This window comes from Pseudorca crassidens, chromosome 14 (genome assembly GCF_039906515.1).
Source record: "Pseudorca crassidens isolate mPseCra1 chromosome 14, mPseCra1.hap1, whole genome shotgun sequence".
NCBI classification, from domain to species: Eukaryota; Metazoa; Chordata; class Mammalia; order Artiodactyla; family Delphinidae; genus Pseudorca; species Pseudorca crassidens.
In genome coordinates this window covers 56079921-56092267 of record NC_090309.1, presented here as the reverse complement: position 1 = coordinate 56092267, position 12347 = coordinate 56079921, and the positions used below count along the sequence as shown (strand labels likewise).

At 37.4% G+C, this 12347-nt stretch overlaps 1 protein-coding gene and 1 pseudogene across 2 annotated transcripts in view; both read left to right on the top strand.

The window, feature by feature from the left end:
* Window positions 1–12347, top strand: part of CAMKMT (calmodulin-lysine N-methyltransferase) — a 405204-nt gene that overhangs the window by 271609 nt on the left and 121248 nt on the right. The gene's annotated exons all lie outside the window — the stretch shown is intronic.
* Window positions 5314–5445, top strand: LOC137206248 (U5 spliceosomal RNA; annotated as a pseudogene).

Genomic DNA, 12347 nt, shown 5'->3' with positions numbered 1-12347 from the left:
TGTTTCTATTTCATTTATTTCTGCTCTGATCTTTATGATTTCTTTCCTTCTGCTAACTTTGGGTTTTGTTTGTTCTTCTTCCTCTAGTTCCTTTAGGTGTAAGGTTAGATTGTTTATTTGAGATGTTTGTTGTTTCTTGAGGTAAGATTGTATTGCTATAAACTTCCCTCTTAGAACTGCTTTTGCTGCATCCCATAGGTTTTGGATCGTCGTGTTCTCATTGTCATTTGTCTCTAGGTAATTTTTTGATTTCCTCTTTGATTTCTTCAGTGATCTCTGGGTTATTTAGTAACGTATTGTTTAGCCTCCATGTGTTTGTGTTTTTTTACCCTGTAAATCATTTCTAATCTCATAGCATTGTGGTCAGAAAAGATGCTTGATATGATTTCAATTTTCTTAAATTTACTGAGGCTTGATTTGTGACCCAGGATGTGATCTATCCTGGAGAATGTTCCATGCACACTTGAGAAGGTGTAATCTGCTGTTTTTGGATGGAATGTCCTATAAATATCAATTAAATTTATGTGGTCTACTGTGTCATTTAAAGCTGTGTTTCCTGTTTGAATCATCTGTCCATTGATGTAAGTGAGGTGTTAAAGTCCCCCACTATTATTGTGTTACTGTTGATTTTCTCTTTTATAGCTGTCAGCAGTTGTCTTATGTATTGAGGTGCTCCTATGTTGGGTGCATATTATTTATAATTGTTATACCTTCTTCTTGGATTGATCCCTTGATCATTATGTAATGTCCCTCCTTGTCTCTTGTAACATTCTTTATTTTTAAGTCTATTTTATCTGATATGAGTATTGCTACTCCAACTTTCTTTTGATTTCCATTTGCATGGAATATCTTTTCCCATCCCCTCACTTTCAGTCTGTATGTGTCCCTAGGTCTGAAGTGGGTCTCTTGTGGACAGTATATATAAGGGTCTTCTTTTTGTATCCATTCAGCGAGCCTGTGTCTTTGGTTCAAGCATTTAATCCTTTCACGTTTAAGGTAATTATCAATATATATCTTCCCATTACCATTTTCTTAATTGTTTTGGGTTTGTTTTTGTAGGCCCTTTTCTTCTCTTGTGTTTCCCACTTAGAGAAGTCCCTTTAGCATTTGTTGCAGAGCTGGTTTGGTGGTGCTGAATTCTTTTAGCTTTTGCTAGCCTGTAAAGCTTTTGATTTCGCCATTGAATCTGAATGAGATCTTTGCCGCGTAGAGTAATCTTGGTTGTAGGTTCTTCCCTTTCATCACTTTATATATGTCTTGCCACTCCCTTCTGGCTTGTAGAGTTTCTGCTGAGAAATCAGCTGTTAACCTTATGGGAGTTCCCTTGTATGTTATTTTTCATTTTTCCCTTGCTGCTTTCAATAATTTTTCTTTGTCTTTAATTTTTGCCAGTTTGATTACTATGTGTCTCGGTGTGTTTCTCCTTGGGTTTATCCTGTATGGGACTCACTTTTCTTCCTGGACTTGGGTGGCTATTTCCTTCCCCTTGTTAGGGAAGTTTTCGATTATAATCTCTTCAGATATTTTCTCAGGTCCTTTCTCTCTCTCTTCTCCTTCTGGGACCCTTATAATGCGAATGTTGTTACATTTAATGTTGTCCCAGAGGTCTCTTAGGCTGTCATTTCTTTTCATTCTTTTTTCTTTATTCTGTTCTGCAGCAGTGAATTCCACCATTCTGTCTTCCAGGTTACTTATCTGTTCTTCTGCCTCAGTTATTCTGCTGTTGATTCCTTCTAGTGTAGTTTTCATTTCAGTTATTGTATTGTTCACCTCTATTTGTTTGTTCTTTAATTCTTCTAGGTCTTTGTTAAACATTTCTTGCATCTTCTCAATCTTTGCCTCCATTCCCCCCCCCCCACCCCGAGGTCCTGGATCATCTTCACTATCATTATTCTGAATTCTTTACAGGCTGCAGGATTGTAGTTCTTCTTGCTTCTGCTGTCTGCCCTCTGTTGGATGGGGCTATCTAAGAGGCTTATGCAAGTTTCCTGGTGGGAGGGAATGGTGGTGGGTAGAGCTGGCTGTTGCTCTGGTGGTCAGAGCTCAGTAAAACTTTAATCCACTTGTCTGCTGATGGGTGGGGCTGGGTTCCCTCCCTGTTGATTGTTTGGCCTGAAGCGACCCAACACTGGAGCCTACCCGGGCTCTTTCGTGGGTCTAATGGTGGACTCTGGGAGGGCTCACGCCAAGGAGTACTTCCCAGAACTTCTTCTGCCAGTGTCCTTGTCCTCACAGTGAGACACAGCCACCCCCCGCCTCTGCGGGAGACCCTCCAACACTAGCAGGTAGGTCTGGTTCAGTCTCCTATGGGGTCACTGCTTCTTCCCCTGGGTTCTGATGCGCACACTACTTTGTGTGCCCTCAAGAGTGGAGTCTCTCTTTCCCCCAGTCCTGTCAAAGTCCTGCAATCAAATCCCACTAGGCTTCAAAGTCTGATTCTCTAGGAATTCCTCCTCCCATTGCCGGACCCCCAGGTTGAGAAGCCTGACATGGGGCTCAGAACCTTCACTCCAGTGGGTGGGTTTCTGTGGTGTGAGTGTTCTCCAGTTTGTGAGTCACCCACCCAGCTGTTATGGGATTTGATTTTATTGTGATTGCGCCCCTCCTACCGTTTCATTGTGACTTCTCCTTGGTTTTTGGATGTGGGGTATCTTTTGGTGAGTTCCGGCGTCTTCCTATGGATGATTGTTCAGCCGTTAGTTCTGATTCTGGTGCTCTCGCAAGAGAGAGTGAGAGCATGTCTCATAGGATTTTTAAATTTACAAGATTTTATCTTCTATGAATAGAGACAGTTTTACTTCATACTTTTTAGTTTGTATGCCTTGGTTTCTTTTTCTTGCTTTATTGTGCTGGCCAGGACCTCTAGTGCAACACTTAATAGAAGTGTTGAAAGTGGATATCTTTGTCTTGTTTCTGATCTTAGGGGAAAGCATTTAGTCTCACCATTAACTATGATATTAAGTATAGGGGTTTTTGTACATGCCCTTTATCAAAAGAGGAAGTATTCTTCTATTTCTAGTTTGTTGTGAAATTTTGTCATGAATATGTGTTGAATTGTGTCAAACAACTTTCCTGTATTTTTTGAGACAATTATATTGCTTTTCTTGTTTTGTTAATATGGTAAATTACATTTGATTTTCTAATGTTAGTCCAACCTTTTATTCCTGAGATAAACCCCATTTTGTCATAAGATACTATCATTTTTAGATATTACTGAATTTGATTTGCTATTATTTTGCTAAGGATTATGTCATCTATGTTCACAGTACTCATAATGGTTTATATTTTTCTTGAAGTTTTATTGTAGTTTCTTTGTCTGGTTTTGGTATCGGGGTATTGCTAGACTCATAAAATAAATTGGCAAGTGTCCTTTCCTCTTCTCTCTTTCTGAAAGAATTTGTATAAGATTGATAGTAATTCTTCCCTAAATGCTTGATAAAATTAACCAGTGAAGTCATCTGGCCTAGAGTATTCTTTTTTTTTTTTTTCAGCTGTACCACTCATGGGATGTTAGTTCCCCAACCGGGATTGAACCTGGGCCCTCGGCAGTGAGAGCACAGAGTCCCAACCACTGGACCACTAGGGAATTTGGCCTAGAGTATTCTTTGTGGAAAAGTTTTTATTTGCAGATTCAATTAAATAGATAGGGGGCTTCAGATTTTTTATTTCTTCTTGTGTCAGTTTTGACAATTGTGTCTTTCAAGGAATTTTTCCTTTTCATGGGTTTATTTTCCAAATTTCCTTATTTATAATATTCCCTTATTATACTTTTAATATCTATAAGAACTGAAGCTATGTCTCCTTTTTCATTCCCAACATTTGTATTTCATTTCTTTCTTTTGTTTCTTCTTGAGCCGTCAGTCCATCTAGAAGTTTATCAATTTTACTGATCTTTTCAAAGAACTGGCTTTTGATTTCACTGATTTTCTCTATTGTTTATCTCTTTTCTATTTCATTGCTTTCTACTTTTATCTTTTTTATTTCCTTATTTCTAATTACTTCAGTTTTAATGTGCTCTTCTTTCTCTAGCTTCCAAAAGTGAAAGCTTAAGTCATTTTTTAAACCTTTTTTTTCTAATGTAAGCATTCAAAGCTGCAAATTTTCCTCCTAAGTACTATACATGCAACAAATTTTGATATATTTTAATTATTCAGTTCAAAATATTTTTAATTTTTCTTGTGATTTATTCTTTGACCTATGGATTATTTAGCTGTGTGGTGTTTAATTTTCAAGACATCTTTATGTTACCCGTTTCTAACTTAATTTTAATTTGGTCAGAGAATGGATTCTGGATAATTCATTCTTTTAAATTCATGGAGACTTGTTTTATGGTCGTTCATATGGTTTCTTTTGGTGAATGTTCCATGTGAATTTGAAAGAAAAATGTATTTTGCCATTGTTTGATGTATTGTTCTGTAAATGTCAGTTAAATCAAGTAGGTTGATAGTATTCTTCTTCTCTTTTACATCCTTACTAATTTTCTGCCTACTTGTTCTATCAATTACTGAAAGAGGAGTTGTAAAATCTCCTATTATAATTACATATTTGTCTATTTTTCTTTTCATTTCTGTCATTCTTCCTTCATGTATTTTGAAGCTCTTATATTTGTTGCATACATATTAATGATTGTTATGTCTTTTTGATGAATCAATCCCTTTATACTTATGAAATGTCCCTCTTTTTCTTGGTAATATTCCTTGTGTGAAGTCTACTTTGTATGATGTTAATATAGCTACTCTAATTTTCTCATGATTAGTGTTTGTATGGTATATCTTGTTTCAGCCTTTATGTTTAACCTATCTACCAATTCATATTTTGTGTACATTTCTTGTGGACAGCCATACAGTTGGATCTTGGATTTTGAACCGACTGACAAATTTTGCTTTTAATTGGACTGAATTTAATTGTCGATATGGTTGTGCTTAAGTTTACAACTTGCTATTTATTTTCTGCTTGTCGCATTTAGTCCTTTTTCTTCCTGTCTTCTTTTGTAGTAATTATCTTTTAGTATTCCATTTTCTCAACTATTGGCTTAGTGATTAAACTCTTTGTTTAAAGTTAGTGTTTGCTCTAACTTTAAGGTTTAGCTCTAAGCTCTAAGGTTTAAACTATATAACTTTAACTGATATCTACCTTCAAATAGTCTTATACTACTTTGCATATAATGTTAGAACCTTCAAAAATGTACTTCCACTCTTTCTACTGTCCTATATGCTATTGGTATTGTACATTTTACTTGCATGTGTCATAAACCTCACAATACATTATTATTTTTGCTTTAAATGGTTATCTTTTTTAAAATTAATTTTTATTGGATTGTGGTTGCTTTACAATGTTGTGTTAGTTCCTGCTGTATAAATCTTTCGCCTTTTACTAAAGATTTCCGTGGAAAAGAACAGAAACAGTTATCTTTCAAAGTAACTTAAAAACAAGAAAAATGTTTATACTTACCCATATACTTACATTTCCAGTGCTCTTCATTCACTTATATAGATCTGAGTTTCTATGTAATATAATTTCCTTTCACCTGAAGACCTTCTTTAATCATTTCTTATTATGCGGGTTGGCTGGCAATCACTTCTGTCATCTTTCATTTGTCAGGAAAAGGCTTTATTTTTTCCTTCATTATTGAAGTTTCTTTTCACTGGACATAGAATTTTAGGTTAATGGGGTTTTTTTGTTTTTTTGTTTGTTTTGTGGTACGCGGTACCTCTCACTGTTGTGGCCTCTCCTGTTGTGGAGCACAGGCTCCGGACACGCAGGCTCAGCTGCCATGGCTCACGGACCCAGCCGCTCTGCGGCACGTGGGATCTTCCCGGACTGGGGCACGAACCCGTGTCCCCTGCATCGGCAGGCAGACTCTCAACCACTGCGCCACCGGGGAAGCCCAAATGGTATTTTTTTCTTTAAATTTTTCTCTGGATAAAGACTTCTAGTTTGATAGCCTTTTTCTTTAGCATCTTAAGGAGGTCATTTCATTGTTCCCTGGATTGTATTATTTCTAATGAGAAGTTGGTGGTAATTCTTACCTTTGTCCTTCTGAATATACTGTGTCTTTTTGGAGGGGAAGTGCTGATTTTAAGATTTTTCTCTTACTTATTTACAAAACAAATAGACTCATAGACATAGAAAAGCAACTTATGGTTACCGAAGGGGAAAGGGAGGGGGAAGGATAAATTAGGAGTTTGGGATTAAAATATACACACTTTTATATATAAAATAGATAACCAACAAGGACCTACTGTATAGCACAGGGAACTATATGCAATATCTTGTAGTAACCTATAATGGAAAAGAATCTAAAAAAGAACATATATATAACTGAATCACTTTGCTATACACTTGAAACTAACACAACATTGTGAATCAACTGTATTTCGATAAAAAAAATTTTTAAGTGTAAAAAAAGATTTTCTCTTTATTACTGGTTTTCAGTAGCTTGATTATCATGTGCCTTAATATGACTTTCTTTGTAATTATCCTGCTTGGGGTTTGCTGGCCTCATATATGTTTTGGTTTAAAATTTTCATCAAATTTGGGACTTATTTCTTGGAACATGTTTCTCACCCATTTCTCTCCCCAGTCCTTTTTGGGGCTTCAATTATGTGTACGTTAGACTACTTGATATTGTCCCACACATCACCAAAGCTCTGTTCAATTTTTTTCATCCTTTTTTCTCTCTTTCCTTCAGTTTGGTGAGTTTTTAATTACTATTACCAATCTTTTCAGCCGTTGACTAATCTGATGTTAAGCTCCATTTGGTGAATTTTAAAAATCTCAGATGTAGTATATTTTTGGCTCTAAAAGTTTATTTGGTTCCTTTTTTATATTGATAGTTTCCATTTCTCTCATTATTTTTATGTTTTCCTTCAATCCTTGAATATGTTTGTAATATCTTTTTATGACTTCTTGTTCTGCTAAATCTATTTGTCATTTCTGGGTCTGTTTTATTGATCAAATTTTCTTTTGTTTTTGATCACATTGTTTTCTTCTTTGCAAGTCTAGTAAGTTTTTGAGGATGCAAGAGGTTGTGAACATTACATTGTGGAAGGTCTGAGTTTTGTTTTCACTTAGTAGATTCAGTTCAGTTGCTTATGGATCAGCTTGAGTCTTTCCAGGCTTGTTTTTGGTTTTAAGCTTTGTTGGGCATGTCTAGAGTAGCCTTTATGGCTAGGTAAGCCCTACTACTGTCTTATGTTTTGGCATTTTCACTGAATGCCTCCAGTATTCAGTGATATCTCTCCACTATGCCTGGATGGAACTGTAACACCTTGCAGCCTGACATTCTTTGCCCAGCCTCATGGAGTCACTCTATGGAATCACAGCTTAATGCTCAGGCAAGGATTCAAGAGGGACCCTATACAAATTTCTGAATCTCTGCTTTTGCATTGCTCTGTCCTCTCTGCTATTCTCTCCTGCAAATTCCAGCCACCTTAGCCTCCCCTAATTCCATCTCTACCTCCTTAACTCATCAAGTCATCCATGTTCTGCTTGGAGTGATCTTAGGACTCACTGCATTTTTCTCCCTTCTCCTGGAGATCACAGTCCTGTGCTGCCTGTTGTCTAGTAGCTGAAAGCAGTGGTTTCATATATTTAGTCCAGTTATTTACAGTTGGGGGTCAAGTCTTGTACTGTTTTTGATCATCATTAGAAGCAGAAACATTCTAATGCCTTTTAAAGATTAATAATTGTTTAGAAACTCACTTACACATCATCCCACAGTGTTTATTAAGCACCTGCAATGTGCTAATAAGTACCATGCCAGGATCTGAGGATACAGAGAGATATTAAAGAAGACAAACATGTATTATAAATAATTAGAAAGATGTATGGGAGCCCGAAATAGGACATAAGTAACTATATGGTAGGGGCAGAGGCATTGATGAAGAAATCTAGTTTTATAGGTGTTCCCCAGGTTGAGGCTGAAAGAAAGGACATTCCAAACAGCACAATAAGTGGAAAGATACAGATATATGAAATAGCACAATGTACTTACAAAGCTTGTTTTATTAACTGATCATTCATTTAGTAAATATATCTTCAGTGTCTAGTAGATGCTATGCAATGTGCTAAGGGTTGGGTATCCAAAGTATGAGTGAGATGTTCATGATTCCTGCCGTCATAGAACTTCCAGTCCAGTACTTCAGTGTGACTGGAGCATAGGGTGCCCCGATTGGAGTAATATTTGTGAGTGAGGTAGCAGGAAAGGCAGGTTGAAGGCATGTTGTGAGGTACCTTAAATGCTGCTCTAAGGGGTAATCATTGTCCTAAAAGCCACTGTCCTCCAAACATTTTTGATTATAGCCGTAAGTTTTTTTGCATATTTACCCCAGCATATGTATATTCATTTATTAATAAACTATATGTGCACTACTATATCGACATATTATATATTCTATAAAAATATACAAAAAAAGAAATGTAACAGGATAATGTAAATGAACATAGATATTCCAGTGTTCTCTTCCTGTATTCCGTGCTTCATCTTGCACATCCCAGGCTTGCACCCCTCACTTTGTAGCTCAGCAGGCAATGGGAAGCTTTCAAGATTCTCGTTCAGGAAATGAAACTGATCAGAATTCTGCTTTATAAAGATTCCAAACATGACTTTTATTCTAGTCATGCTGAATAATGCTTTTAAAAGCAGAAAAGAAGCTGAACTAATATGATTCCTTCCAATTCCAGGATTATATAGCTGGGGCTGCTCCTTAGAAGAGGTTAGGATTCTAACCTACTGTGGTCATTTGTTGTATTATTAAGATGCAATACACTAGACTGGCCAAGTGACTTAAAGCAGTAGAATATCCAATGTGGAGTTGGCGTTCCCTGCAGTGGAACTGACTTTGCTACATGCAAGTCATCACTTAACACTTTGGCAAATTACTTTCGGATGCACCTGTATTATGTCCAGAAGTGCAGAAATAAAGGCTCGGCATACTAGATAAGAAGCTGGACCTTGGAAACAAAACTGAGTAGTGTTGGAGGTCCCAGAAATAGTAGTACAGGCTAGTAGGCAAGCCTAAGTCAGAGCAGCTGAAGACGGCAAGCAGAATGAGAAGCCAGGTGGTTGAAAGGATAGTAACCAGGAGGACAGAGTTACCAGAATTAGGACCAGGTGCCTCTAAGCCAGAAAAACAGAATTACCAGAGTTAGGACCCAGGAAGTCTGCAAGAGCTTGGAGAATGGATGCAAACAACCAGCCCCAGGGAAAAGCTGAATGTCTGAGAGGTGGCCTACTTCGGCTCCACAGAGTCTCTGTGCAACCACGGAGGCAGCTGCCCAGGTGGAGCAGAGAACCTGAATGGAGTGGGACACGAAAAGGCTGAAAGAAGGATGCTTTGGAAGTAGTCAATATGGTCCAGATTTATTTTCTGGCTGGAACGTTTCTATTCCCTATTTCCAAACTCTCAACACTTCTCTTTATGGTTTTAAAAAATACTATCTCATAGAATAAAAGAAGTTCTTCCTAAAATTATATGAGAATGTACTGACTATATCCTTCTATATACACTTCCTATGTAGTTTAAGAGAAAAGATATATAAACTTCTACGAATTGGAGATCCACATCCAGAAAACGTCTTAATGTCAAGCAGGAGAGAGTTCAATTGCCTTTTCCAGCTCTTCTCCAGCTTTGATTTTGTCTCCTGACTAAATAATTGTTGAGGCCAATGTGCCTACCTCTTGTTCCATTTTACTTACCCTATTTCAAACAACGGAAGCACATTACCTCTCTCTAGAAACGGAAGCCGAAGACATTCTCTGTTTTGAGTTCACCTAGCAGTAGATAGAGTAGTACTGCAAGTTCACAGGCAATTTTGGCAGGTGAGAGAGAAAAATTCAAGTTACCAAAGTATTTGACATACTGCGGCTGAAGCTGGCCTACGGCTGGTGGGTGTTCGATAAAAACAAAATGAGCCATGGCCGGGGGCACCTGTAGGATGGTTAATGGCAGTCATTTAGCTGTCATTCATTTTTCAGTTCAAATTATTTTAAAATACTTTGTTAGTTCGGAATGTGTTTGCTTAAGTCATTTCAGTAGTAATACTTTTCTCCAGGAGTCAATTAGGTATTCATTTTACAGCTCTTGCATAATAGCTGAGAAAACTGCAATTGCACAAGCAAAGCACAGATAAACACCAGATTATCATATTAAAGTCCTTATTAGTCTGTCAGGAGAATTTTTTTTTTCACTGAATGCTTTTTGGTTTTTTATTATCCTTTTTTTTTTAAAAATTAGGATTTTCCCAATGTTAGTTTAGTTTTAAAGAAATATTATTCAGGTCTCCATTTTCATTAGGAAGCTAGTCCTTTCTCTACCTTCTCCACACATATTAACTTCAGCCTAAAATAGCAAGTTTCCCTTTTAAAATTTTAAAATATATATAAGCTGTTTAATTCTTTTTCTGAGCTATCCAATGACCTCTTTACTTAAAGGTGTTTTAGCAAAAGCAGACCTCTTCCTACGTCAGATTTGACTTAACAGACACCTATTAGCAATCCTAAACCCAGAACGACAGGGGTTATTTAAAATAATACTAAGTCTCCCATTTATTTACAGAGTTTCTATTGTTTTTGAGAAGCCACCATATTAAAGTGTTCTCGCATTTATATACGTATTTATGTGTTTGTGTGTGAAACTGTATCTACTTTCTTTTCAATTATGGTTTCACCTCCTGGAAGGCAGGAACTGTGTCTTTTGACAGATATTTCTCTTCTGTTTCAGATTCAAGGCAGTGTTAGGAAAGTCAGGCTATCAGTCAATATTGTTCAATTTCTATTTGAGATAAGGTGTTTTGTCCCAAGATTTGAGGAGAATCCACAGAACTCCCCCATGAAATCTAAAAGACTGTCTTTCTCCTATTGCAGTCATTATTCCAGGTTAAAAACAGGAGGAAAGAAACTAAAGTTACTTCACTGTGTCATGAGAAGCCAAAAATTCTGCCATCTGCTTCAAATGAAAGCTTTCCTAATGAGAATCCAAGGCAGAACACTATGCGTTTCTTCTAGTTCCTCACAGATAGAACGTCTATTATCTTTCACATGGAGCCAAGACCTCTTAAGGGAAAGGAAATCCTCCTCTAAAATCAAATTGTAGAGTGCAATATAATTTGTGATTTTTTTCTCTTATTAAAAAAATGGCATGGGATCTTAGGCAGCCTGACTGTCTGTGTGTCAGCTGTGTAGGTCCTTCCAGGAGAAATGTTTTTTGGTCCATAAGAAAAGTAGACAAATAGGAGATGCCCTCCCAATAACGCGTGATTAATTGCCTCTGCCGTTCCCTGACCTTCGCCCACTCCAGCACATATGGTCAGTGGCAGAAGCCTTGGACAGCCAGTTTTGCTTTCTTAGCTGGCAGAGGGGTAGAAAGAACACATTTGTAGTCACTAGCAAGACCAAGCCCCCAAAGGGTGGAGATTTGGGTTGTCTGAACTGCCAAATTAGCTCCCCAAATGGTTTGTTTCATGGCAGGTTTGATCTTTTCATTATATCCTGAATTACATTTATTTCCTTTGGGTTTTTGACATGGAGGCAGCAAGACACAAGAAAACCAACCAAGACTTATCCTTTGATATTCAAGAAATATTCCAATCAAGACTAGATAGACTGGGTAATATTCCCAAAGCCAACTTGGAATATTAACAAAGCTAATTCAGGTCAGGCTGACTGAAATGACTAGTTGGTGGGGAAGCTATTAGTTTATTTTGTTCATCTGAACTTCCAGTGTGTTTTGATTAAGGTAGTGGATAGATTATGGTTTGCCTGTTACCCAAACAGCACTATCGTCCTTCAGAGTTCCCAGGGGTTTTTATTCAGTTCTTATGGACAGTTTAGTGCAGTGTGTTAAGAGAACAGATGCTGGCGCTTTATTGTTTTGGCCGAGCAACATGCAGGATATTAGTTCCCCGAACAGGGATCGAATCCGTGACCCCTGCATTGGAAGCATGGAGTCTTAACCACTGGAGTGCCAGGGAAACCCCTAGACTGCATGGCTTTAAATCACAACTCTGCCACTTTCTAGCTGGGTAGACCTGGGCAAATTGCTTAATCTCCGTGCTTCAGTTTCGTCATCCATAAAATGGGAATAATAATGGTACTTACTTCATAAGATTGTAATGGGTTATAATAAATGACTTGATAAACGTAAAAGCACTTAGAATAGTGCCTGGTACATAGAAAGCACTATACAAGTGTAGCAGTAGCAGTGGTATGGTTATGTATGGTAGGGTAACTTTCAACACCAGCTCCTGTTTTCTGTGGTTGAATATTTGTATACTAATGATAGCCTAAAGCCCCTTATTTAACTCCACCCTGTTGCTTAATACTATGTGGGGAAGGCAGATCACGC